Consider the following 12,944-nt stretch of genomic DNA (forward strand, 5'->3'; position numbering starts at 1 on the left):
CAACTCTTCAACCTTAAAGTTGACATCCTCCCGAACTTTCTTCACATCCTGTACAAAGAGAACATGGCATTCTTTTGCAACAACTTTTAAGTCCTGGACCACCGAAGAAAAATTCCTCTCTTGAGTCTGAATGCGAAGCTCATTATTTTTATCAGACTGATCAACCTTCTCTATTATTCGCTTCTCAGCACCCTTAAGTATAATATCAACCTCCATTACTGAGATAGAAGACATCCTGCCAGAATCAGCTTGCGACTGAATAATGGCATTCAACTTATGATTCAGGATTTTAAATTGCTTTCCTGTCATAAGCATATGATCAGGTATATCCTCCTCCTCTGAATCAAAGTGAATGTCTTCAAGTACGCCTCCAAAGGCTCCTCCGTCAGTTTCATTATCAGATAAAGGTTGCGAATGTTGAGGAGTCTCTGGTGATTGTGAGGGAAAAAGGGTTGTAAATGGGTTTTGAAGTGGATGATCAAAAATGGATGAGGTTGTGGATAGTGTTGTAGATGGAAATGATAAAAGTGGTAAAGAAATGGGTAAGGTGATTGGTAAAGTGGTTTCAACACTCGTGATAGGTGCCCCCATATCAGATACATTGACAACCGTATCTGAAATAGGTACATCCTCAGAAACTGATTTGGTAGTGACTATTTCGAGTGGTTGTAAGGAAACTTGCGAAACTTGAAAAGTTGATACAGGTGGATCAGAAACAGTTACCGGTGTAGAGATTAGTGGGGTGTCAAAAACCACTTTTTCATCTGAGGACTCATTGCGAATAATAAGCTTTCGCTTTTTCAACAATGTTTGTTGCATTTGTTTCGCAACATCTTGAGCACATTGTCTCTTAGATCTTGGAGAGACAGGAGCTAGAATATTGCGAACGGTAACCCCTTTACTGCTCACATCAGTCTTGCGAATCTTTTTCAATACCCCCGATTTTGAGGGTATTGTATCCTTCTTTGATTTTAGTGAGGTTTCCACTATCTGAATCTCCTCATCTTGACCCTGTTTCGCATATTGAGCAGTTGCATCATTCTTAAGAGCCTTCTTCTTCTTTGAGGGTTTGGTTTCAATGCTTAACAAAATGCCAGTCTCCACATTTGGATCGAAAGTCTTCATGTAGCACACCAACACCTTGTGAGTTGGAGAAACCTTGTTAAGCATCACATCTGGAATACGAGCAACATGGGTAAATATTTCCTCATCATCTTCAGCCACCTTTGGAAATTGATATAGAGAAAATTCTGCAACCTCCGCATCCTTTGGTACTGAAATTCCCTCCTTTTCATAGACCTTTTCAAGGATCAAGCTCCAATACCTTGCACAAGATATTCCTTTTTTCGAATTTGTGTTTTCCATACTCTTAACAAATTCCTTCCATAACTGAGTTGCATAGTCTACACTGATGTCATAATACAATCTCATTACCATGGCATAAACCTCCATACGCCCCCTATCTAGACCAACTGTTCGTCCTGTTAAGCATCTGAGAAAAATGCCAAACAGAAAATTCCATATACACGGTAACCCTGACTTTATGAAGTCACTGATCTTCTCCAGAGTGGGTTGATGGCCCATTTCATTGAACATGTGGATGACTTGAGAATTAAAGGGTTTGAAAAATGGAGGGTTGTTTGGAATCTGCAAGAAATCAACAAACATCTTCTTGGAAAGTTTAACCCGTTTGTTGTTCATCAAATTAAAGGTTATCACATCAGTAGTATGGTTATATGATGCCGTTGAAGCTACCAAAGATAACCATGTCATCGGAACAGAGAAGGAACTAAACATGGCAGTGGACAGGGAGGATCGTTTCAGGGCAACGATGAGCATCTTCAATCCTTCAGGATAAGAAGAGACATTCGGATCAACTTGATAATTGGTGCTTTGGATTTTCATCAGAGATTGAGAAAGAACTTCATTAGTGTTGGATTGAGTGGCTGCCATTGTTAGGGTTTGAAAGAGATGAAGTTGAACAAGTTTGAATCTTTTTAGGTTTGTGAAAGTTCTGTTTGCGTAATCGTATACAATGATCTTGATCCCCCTTTTATAGTTTCCCCAATTTGATTTGAAATTAAAGCGGGATACATTTAATGTTATCTGATGTGGCACCTTGAAAATCGGATCATGACTGCAAAAGATAACCATGCTTCAAAAAGTAACTGTCACATCTCCTTGAAAACCGGATAGAATATCAACCATCTTGAGTATACAGCCTGCCAAGTTTTCCGTTATAGAATTTGAATCGTTAAAACCTTCGCATGGAGACAAGGCTCTTTCACTTTTGGGATGTAAAGTGAAGTCATATGCCAGATTTGCGAAATCATCAGCCTGAGTTGGTTTTACTCAGAACCTCAAGGATTTCGTGTGTGTAAGTGTGTCAAAGAAATAAGATAAGAATCAAGAAAAAAAATTTGGATTTCTGTGATGTCAAAAATAAATTTTGACACAAAAGCAAATGAACCCCAGGCAAAGGTTGCTTCGTTAATCATCAAGAGAGATGTTCAACAGCTTGTGTAGTTTCCCGTGAATTACAATCGAATACTTTTAGATAAGTATCGACGAGCTTCTTTTAAAATATATTTTGGATTGGTTTCAAATTTCATTACATATCAGCCTTAACATAAGGTGAGAAATTGTAAATGAAATTACTTGTTTGACCAGTGTAGTCAGTGACAAGTTGGCTTTTGAAAATATTTATCATGACTAGGATTTGCGAATAAAACTCATACAGAAATCATATTCATAAAAAAATTGTTCTGGATCTTGTTAGGTAACAAACATCGTGGGTTGCGAATATTTGATCAAGACCACACATGCGAATTGAATATGATTTGGAGTTTCGAAATTTTGGTACTAAAACAAAAGTTTCGTTAAATCTGGAACAATGTTCCCCGTCAATTCCTTAAGGTTTATGATGTTTGGGTTTCACTTCCATCACGGTCTCATGATGTTAGATCATAAACACAGACTTGTGATTTGTCTAGGTTTTGATTGGTTTGATCAAAGACCTCAAGGACAAATCTCTTCGAAAATTTAGATTGAAAGAATTGTTTGGTATAAAAAGATTGGTTAAGAATCGAAGTGTACCTCTGTTATAATGGACAAAACAGAAAACTCTTAACTCATATGAGAAGAGTAAGGTAGCTCTTTTGACTTATGCGAATATAAGCCTTTTGGGAAGAAATTTTCATGTGATAATTTCATTAAGGCTTTCTTTTCTCACACATAGAGTCTTGTTGAGGCTTTTGGTCTACATACAACAACATGCTTCTAGGGACATCCTAACTAGTTTTAAAATAAAATTGATACCTTCCCATAGAAACATATATGCATGACCTCTACGCATTAAGCCCTGTACTAAACTCACAGCACACAATGTTTAAAGAACAAATAAAACAAAACTATTTTTGTGATTTTTGAATTTTTCAAAATTAAAAATTAATTAACAAAATAAAATCTTTTTGGATTTTTAATTTTTCAAAAACAAACATGAATAAACATAAAATCTTTTTGAAGTTTTTGATTTTTCAAAATTAAAAACTACAAAATGAATCGCAAACCTAACCTTAGTTGTTATGATCGCAAATGCGAAAAGATGTGGATGCGAAACCATGTGAAGCCTCTGAATGAACAGTAACATCTGAACAATTTTGACTCATAACTGCTGAACGATACTTTCATGTTTGAGTTTTTGGAATTGAATTCGCATCAATCATCCCCAAACCTGCTAAAATTCTAACAAATGATTTTTCATCAAGAGGTTTTGTAAAAATATCAGCAAGTTGTTCAGTTGTTTTAACAAAATGAATTTCAATATTCCCATCTTCCACATGATCTTTGATAAAATGATATCGAAGAGCAATGTGTTTTGTCTTTGAATGTTGTACTGGATTATGACAAATACGAATTGCACTTTGCGAATCACAATACAAGGGAATCTTTTTCATGTTAATTGCATAGTCACGAAGTTGACTCTAAATCCAAATAATTTGCGATGTGCAAGCAACAGCAGCAATGTATTCAGCCTCAGCAGTTGATATAGCCACACAAGTTTGTTTCTTCGATTTCCAACTCACCAACTTCCCATCCAATAGTTGACATCCACCACTCGTACTTTTTCTATCCAAAGTACATCCTCCTAGATCAGAATCTGAAAAAGCTTGAATGAAAAACCCCGTTTTCGAAGGATACCAAAGTCCTAACGAAACCGTTCCCTTAAGATAGTGAAAAATATTTTTCACTGCAGTCAAATAAGGTTCTCTGGGATTAGCTTGATATCTAGCACAATTGCAAACCGAAAACATAATATCAGGTCTACTTGCATTTAAATACAATAAAGAACCTATCATGCTTCGATAAAGTGTTAAATCAACAACAAGAGCATCTAACGAAGGAGTTAGTCTTGTTCCTACATCCATTGGTACTCTTAGTTTCGTGCTATTGGTCATTCCAAACTTTTCAAGCAAGTTCTTCGTATATTTTTCTTGATTGATTAAGATTCCATCCCTGTTCTGTCTTATATTCAATCCAAGAAAATTATTAATTTTTCTCATCATGCTCATTTCAAACTGACTTTTCATTAGATTTTCAAATTCTATTGACAATGCTGGGTCAGTCGAGCCAAAAATAATATCATCAACATAAATTTGAACAAGCATTAGATGATTCCCAACTTTCTTGCGAAATAATGTGGGGTCTACTGATCCTTGTTTAAATTTAGATTGTTTCAAGAAATTTGTAAGTGTTGCGTACCAGGCTCTTGGAGCTTGTTTTAATCCATATACAGCCTTATCTAGGATGTAAACATGATCAGGATGTTCATCGTTTATAAACCCTGGTGGTTGTTCAAAATACACTGTTTCTTCTAGTTCTCCATTTAAGAATGCACACTTAACATCCATTTGATAAACATCAAAGTCTTTGTGAGCTGCATAAGCTAAAAATATGCGAACTGCTTCAAGTCTTGCAACAGGTGCAAATGTTTCTTCATAGTCTATTCCTTCTTGTTGCGAATAACCTTTAACCACTAGTCTAGCTTTATTGCGAATAATATTGCCATCTTTGTCAGAAGGTTTAGACATTAATCTCCAAACCTTGTTTCGTTCAAATTCAGCCAGTTTAGATTGCATAGCAACAACCCAATCTGAGTGTTCCATAGCATCCTTCACTGTCTTTGGCTCTATTTTCGAAATAAAGACATTAAACATACATAGTTCTTGGTTCGCATTCAGTACCTCATTTTTTGCACGAATATGAGCTCTTGTCAACACACTATCTTGTGGATTTCCAATTACCTGTTCTTTTGGATGATTTCTTGTCTATTTCTCAAGTGGTGGAAAATTAGGATCAAATTCCAATGGTGCATCTTCATACATATCTTCATTTTCAGATCCTGCATCAGAAAAATTTTCATTTAGTTCATGAAACTCATCATTTTCATCAAGATTAATTGTCTCTGTTTCATCATGCTCCCCCTCAACATAATGTTCATCTTGATGCTCCCCCTCAAAATGATGTTCTTGTTGATTTTGCGAATGCTCCCCCTCAACTTGATGATTCATATTTTCATTCTCCCCCTCGAAAGTTGACTGACAATCTTCATTGTTGATCGTATGCTCCCCCTCCATACGAACATCAGACACCCTTTCGCAAGATATTGACCTTGTAATAATTGTCGAATCATCAGTATGTTTTGAGGATTCTGATGTTTGATTGTCAGGTGCATTATTTTCCGCTTCAAATGCCCTGTCAGGTATTCCGAAAATTAAGTCATAATCAAAATCATATATTTCAGAATTATCAATTTGTGTATCTGAATTAACAAGAATGGATTTATTTTCAAATTTACTATCCATTTGTTTAAGATAGTAATCATCAAATGTTAAATTGAAAGTTTCTTCAACTTTTCTGGTTCTTTTGTTGAGCACTCTGTATGCAACTGGATTGTGCGAATAGCCTAAGAATATGCCTTCATCAGCTTTATCTTGGAACTTGGACAAAGTATCTTTGAGATTCATTATAAAACACCTGCAACCAAAAACATGAAAGACTTGACATTAGGTTTCCTATTATTGATTATTTCATATGGAGTAACATTGAATCTTCGATGAATGAATGATCAATTCTGAGTAAAACATGCAGTGGAAATTGTTTCAGCCCAAAGATATTGAGGTAGATTCGCATATGTTAACATGGTTCTGGCTGCTTCACATAGAGATCGATTTCTTCTTTCAACAACACCATTTTGTTGCGAAGTATATTGTGATGAGAAATTATGTGAAATGCCTTTGCTTGTGAGAAAAGAATCAAGAGTTTGATTTTTAAACTCAGAACCATTATCACTTTTAATTTTGCGAACATTCTTTTTCAGACTAAGCTCAATGTTTTTGATAAAATCAATCATCGTCTGATCAACTTCAGATTTTAACCTGAGAAAAAAATACCCATGTGAATTGAGAAAAATCATCTACAATAACTAAAATGTACCACTTTTTATTGATTGTAGCAACATTCGATGGTCCACATAAGTCAATGTGAAGAAGTTTCAATGGTTCTACAATTTTTGAATCGATCACAATCGGATGACCTTTTCTATGTTGTTTTCCTTGTTCGCAAGCTGCACACAGAGAATCATTGTCAAATTTTAGTACAGGTAACCCTCGAACTAAATCTTCAGTGACAAGTTTGTTAATATTTCGAAAGTTCAAGTGTGACAATCTTCTATGCCAAAGCCAGCTGACATCTTTAGATGCTTTTGATAGTAAACACAGAGTAGGTTTCCCCACAATTGGTTTGATGTCCAGTGTAAACATATCACCATATCTTTTGGATTTGAGAAGTACTTCATTTGACTTTGCATTTGAAATGATACTTCCTTCTTCATTAAATACAACTTGGTTTCCAGTACCAACTACAAGTTGTGACATACTTATCAAATTATGTTGAAGTCCTTCAACATAAGCAACTCTGTTCACAATGAATTGTCCATTTGTGACTTTCCCATAGCCTTTCACTTGACACTTGTGATTATTCCCAAATTTGACTACTTCTGCATTTTCCAAGCTTCTATAATCTCGCAAGTTTTCCTTTCTTCCAGTCATATGATGAGAGCAACCACTATCAATATACCATTTCGTATCATATTGCTCGTCACACATCACCTGCATTTATTGGAAAAATTTAGGAACCCAAGACTTGTTGGGTCCATCATTAGTAGAATGAAACAAATTCTTTGAATTTAAAAACCATGTTTTCACTTTGTTTGTGACAGAATCCATTATATCAACATCATCAGATCTAGATATTGAAATATAGTCATTCAATAGTTTTGGATTTCCATTGATTGTAATCTCATCCTTCACAACATTCGCATTTTTGATAACTTGTTTCCATTTTTGAACCGGAACTTGCGAATTATGAGATGATGAACTAGCAGTGGAAGAGTTATTTGCGAACTTGTCAAATGCATTCTTGATTTGTTGCTCTGAAAACATCCTACTTTGATATTTTCTTCCTTTCCCTTCAAACCAACGATTTATCGTACTTACATCAGATTTTCCTTTTGTATATGAAATTTTGGTCAGTTTTGAGACTGAAGGATTTGGAAAATTTGGTTGTTTTGGTGAAAATTTCACTTTTGCTTGAGTTGAATTTTTCAAACTTGATGAAGTATTCGTGAATTTGCCAACATTTTGAAACTTTTGATTATTTACAAATTTTTGCGAATTCTCAAATTTTCAATTGTTGTCATATTTGCGAACATATGGAATTTTGTCAATAGAATTTATTGGTTTATGAAAACTTGAGTCTGTTTGTTTATTTTTGCTTTGAAATTTTGATGATGTTGTTTTTGAAATTTGTTCTTTTTTCAGCTCTTGGTTTGTCATTAGACACAACTTGCCAGAAAATTGCTTTTCTTGCTTTTCTTTTTGAAACATTATTTTCTGTTGAATAATTTCCAACCATCAATTTGAATTCATGAGAATTTAATTTTACTTCTGCCTTTGGTTTTTCAACTCTTTCAAAATCTTGGTTTGCTTTTTCACCTTGAACCACCCACTTTTGTAATGACTTTTGTTTTTGAAACACATAAGGATCTTGAGTTAAATTGTTTTCTTCTGTGTTTTGATTTGCGAAAAAACCTTCAGTAGTTGACCTTAGATTATCTTTTTCAATCATTTTGTTAAATTCAGGATGAATTCTCTTAGCATTTCCAGTAGTGACAAAAACTTGATTTGGAAAAATGGTTTTATCAGTGCATACAAAATTTGGATATACCACAGTGTTGGTTTCCAAATAATGTGCGCCTTTGTCATTTAAAATTTTGTCAAATTCTTTTGTATTCTCAAACACTTGATCAACCACAACTCGTGGAGGTATTTCATCTGAATCTTTTACTTCTTCTTTGTTTTCATCAGTATCATCAGATTTCCAACTTTCAACTTCCACATTATCAAACTTACAATGTTGCGAAGTTGAAGGTTTATCAATTTCATCCTTTACTATCGAATCAACTATAATTTCTTTACCTTTGATCTTAGATGTGATATTAATGATTGACAATTGAGAACAATCAACCTCTTCTTCCTCTTCTATCTCACTGATTTCACTCACATTATCTGAATTGTCATCAATATCAGCATAATTGAATTGAGAGGCAAGAGTTGAAGTTTATGTTTTCTTTAAGATTTTCACTTGTTCACTCTTTGTCAAACTTTCATTGACAATGTTAACCAACTCATCAGCATTCAGAAATTCATCAATTTTGACAATACCATATGGATATCTATCATCAGGTATTTTGTCAAATTGAGCAATTGTACTTTCTCAATCATAAGAAACAACATCAACTTTTTCACGTTCATATTCAAGAAAAGGTAAAAGTTTCCTATGTTGTTCTTTGCTAATATCAGAAGAATGATGTAAAGCGGTTAATTTTGCATACAATCGTTTGGCAGAATTACAATATATGTTCCTTTGTGCTAGCAGCAACCTAACATCATTTGTAAGATTATTCCTATCACAATCTACATTTTTGATCTGCAATTCAAGTTTTTCTACTCTGCTCCTTTTTATTTTTAATTCTCTTCGTGTCTCACCTAGTTGCATATTTAATTTTTGAGCTTCAGTACTAGCAGACACAATAACAGAATCAAAATAAGCCACATTATCATCAAATGAAATGATTTCAGCATCATAAGCAGATAATGGAATATTAAAAGATTCAAGTATTGCACGTACCTTGGTGGTCATGGGTGATTTGTCTGTGGATTTGGATACGAAGCATCTCTCTGAAATGTCCTCTTCGCAATCTTTAAAACTTGCGAACATGGCTCCATGTGTGGGATGCCTCATTTCTTCATCATCAGATCATGATGACCAGATCTGATACGTTCCACTCTCTTCATCAGTAGATTCACCATTCGCAACTAAAGACACTCCTTTTGTCTTAGCGCAACTCTTCAATCTTTTCAGAATAGTATGCTTCATCTTTAACTTTTTCTTTCTTCTCTTATTTGTTTCGCAACATGCAATCGGCTGCGAAGTGATTTGCACCATTGCAGTAGTGACAGTAAATTCCTGAGTCACCTTTCAGCTTTTTCACTTCTTTCGCATGTTTTTGTTTCTCTTCAGCTTTCTCCATTATCTTCCTCTCCTCTACTCCAATTTTTGTGACTCCACTTTTCGCATCACTAGCCTTTCCTTTTGGATTAAAAGGCTTTTTGAAAAACTTCTTAACTCTGTTGTTTGAGTAGAATGCCACAGCTTCATCATCAGAGTTCATCAAAAATCCTTCATTATCTGAACCATCTTTTTCATTAACATCAACTTCTGATACCTTTGAAACAAGATCCAAATGACCTCCAATACTCAGTTTTGATTCTTCATACATTTCTGAAACTTCACTTTCATGTGTTTTCAGCTGATTGTAGAGATCATTCAAATGTGTTGTATCAAAACTCTGTTGATTCTTAATCATCATGCTCACACTTCGCCATTCCTTACGAAGGCCCATAATGAAAGTTAAATTCAAATCCATGAGAGACCTAGTGATTCCATACCTATTGCAGTGAAACATAAGCTCATTCAGACGATCATAGTAATTTTCAAGAGTTTCAGCATCCTTTTGTCTGAATTCCTTCAGTTCAACTAGACATTGCTTCACAGAGTTGATCTTCGTCTTTTCGCTACCTTGATACTTCTCTTTTAGAGTGTTCCAGATCTCCTTTGCTGTTTTACAACTACGAATGTAATTATAAACCACAGGAGGAAGAACACCTCTTAGTTCCCTCATGCACCTCTTTTCATTATTCTTCAACCGTTTTTGTTGATCAGCAACTTCAGCAGATGCAGTAGATGGTCCAATTGGTTGAACATTAGCAGGAGCTTGCACTGTTCCATCGATACAATTCCAAAGTTCTTCATCAATTCCATTTAAGTAATCTTCCATTCTATCAGCCCATTGACCATAGTATTCTGGAATTAACATCGGAATTTTGGTTGAGGAACCAAGCAAGTGAGAGAAGGAAGTCATTGTATTCATGTTGAAGTTCGCCATTGATGACCACAGAAAATTTCAGAAAGCTTGAAAAACTTGATGAATTTGAGAATTGATCAATTGAATTGATCACAAATCACTGATCGATTACTCGACTAAACAATTCAAAGACAGAATCAATTCAAATCTGAAGATCAAATTTGATTTTCAAAACCAAAATGCGCGGAAAATTTTGAGTAAAGTTGCAACTCAAAAAGCAAATGATTCTAACACGAAAATCAGATCGATGCAGTTTGAATCTTGCTCTGATACCAATTGAAGAGAATTGTTATCGAGATTTTACAAAAGCAAATATGATTTGAGTGATTGAAAAGTAAGAACACGAAGAGTAAATATTAATCAGATCTTATATTGATGAAGACTGATTACAGAATAAGCAGAAAGGATATTTGTGTTTCCGAAAAGTTGTTCTCTACTTCTATCCTCAGTCCCTATTTATAGGGAACATGAGTGTACAAAAAATATACTAAGTCTAAACATTACACTTCACACAAAATTGACTTAGTAAAATAACATAAAGATGCGAAACTATACAAACACAATATTCGACTTTTACAATTTTGCTTCTACACTGTAGCGAACAACAAAGGTGTAGGATAGTCAATCCAGTATAGATCTATACGCAAACTCACGCTCTCCCTCCAGGAGATTCTGGTTGCAAAACGTGACATAACGAAATGGTAGATGTGTCTTGAAGTAGTATCTCACATTATGTTATCTCTAAATCTTGTTATAGTATACTTGTTATAGTAATAGTATTTTATGTATAGTATTCTCTGTATAGTATCCTTTGTATAGTATTCTCTGTTATAATATTCTCTGTCTAGTATTCTATGTTATAGTATTATACGTTATAGTATTCTCTGTCTAGTATTCTCTGTTATAGTATTCTTTGTTATAGTATTCTTTGTTATAGTATTTGTATATGATAGTATTCTCCTCAACTATACCTATTATAGTTTACTAGTAATTTATGTAGTTTGAATGAATGAAGGTATGCCTTTGCTACCCAAAGGTATTGAATTGATTCATAGTACTTTTATATCTACATATGTATACATGATATATATCTAATATTTAAACGACCTTTGGACAAATAACTGATACCCTAAGTCCACATCCAAACAAGGAAAAGGAAATAAGGCGATTTAGCAGTCCTAAGTCCTTTAAACACTATTTATATAACTATACATATATAGACATGCTTTTGACAATATATATATATATATATATATATATATATATATATATATATAAGTTTAAAGAGGTTTTGTAATACATTTAAAGAGTTTAACAATAAATATTAATGACTTGATGTCAGTTTATAAAACGATTTAAAAGCAGTTTGATTGATAATACAGTTTGAAAGTATACGAAATCCTTTGTTTGAAACACAGTTTGAAGCATATGAAATCCTTTGTTTGAAACATAGTTATAATCACATGTGATTGATTATATAACTATCATGTTTTCTACTTGTATTCCCCCCCCCCCCCCCCCCATAAAAGCATTTAAAATCATTTAAAAGATAAGTTAAGGGGTATGAACTCACCTGTAGTGAGTGGTTTGGATGAACGAGTGGTATAGGATGCTAAGTGTCAAGTGGAGACTTGAGCACACACACACAGATCCTATTTAACATATAATGACACATATATGTATCTAATTAGTGTTTTATAAGACCTAATCATGAAATAAAACAACCTTAGGGACTAGTAAACATTTTTTTGAAGTGTTAAATCACATATAGTTGCATATAAAGGGTGTATGGCCTCACTTTGGAGTTTACGGCCCAAGTGTAAGCATCCCCATGAGTTTACGGCCCATGGGTTTGCGGCCCAATGAGTTTACGGCCGTAAACTAATGGTAATTTGCACTTATGTGTGTTTTAAGGTCTTACAAGTCACAATGAAGTGTTCTAGACTTGATTCCAAGGCTTAGGAAGAGATTAGGACTCATTTGCACCCTTAATTAGGGTTTACGGCCCAAGGAGATTGCCTTGTCCGTAAACTCTCTTTTGATCTTGATTTCTTGATGTTTTCAAGGTGTAAACTAAGTGATTCAAGCATTTAACAAGCTAAGGCAAGAGTACTTACAATATAGAAGCTTGATGGGGTGATTAAAGTCCAAAAACACTAGTGTGTGTTCTTGGTGTTCTTGGTGAAATGAAGAACACTTGAAGATCTATAAAAAATGGAGTGATTTCATGGATGAAATCAATGATCCTTACTAGATAAAGTGTTGTAACAACAAATCAAAGGAAGGAATTCTTACATTTTTGGAAGATCAAGATGAAGAACTTGATGATACTTGAGAGAGAGTGGGAGTTCTTTGACTTGAAATGAAGGAAAGGAGGAAAAATGATGTAAACTCATGC

Source organism: Lactuca serriola, chromosome 5 (assembly GCF_051521515.1).
Source record: "Lactuca serriola cultivar US96UC23 chromosome 5, Lser_US96UC23_V15, whole genome shotgun sequence".
Classification (NCBI taxonomy): domain Eukaryota; kingdom Viridiplantae; phylum Streptophyta; class Magnoliopsida; order Asterales; family Asteraceae; genus Lactuca; species Lactuca serriola.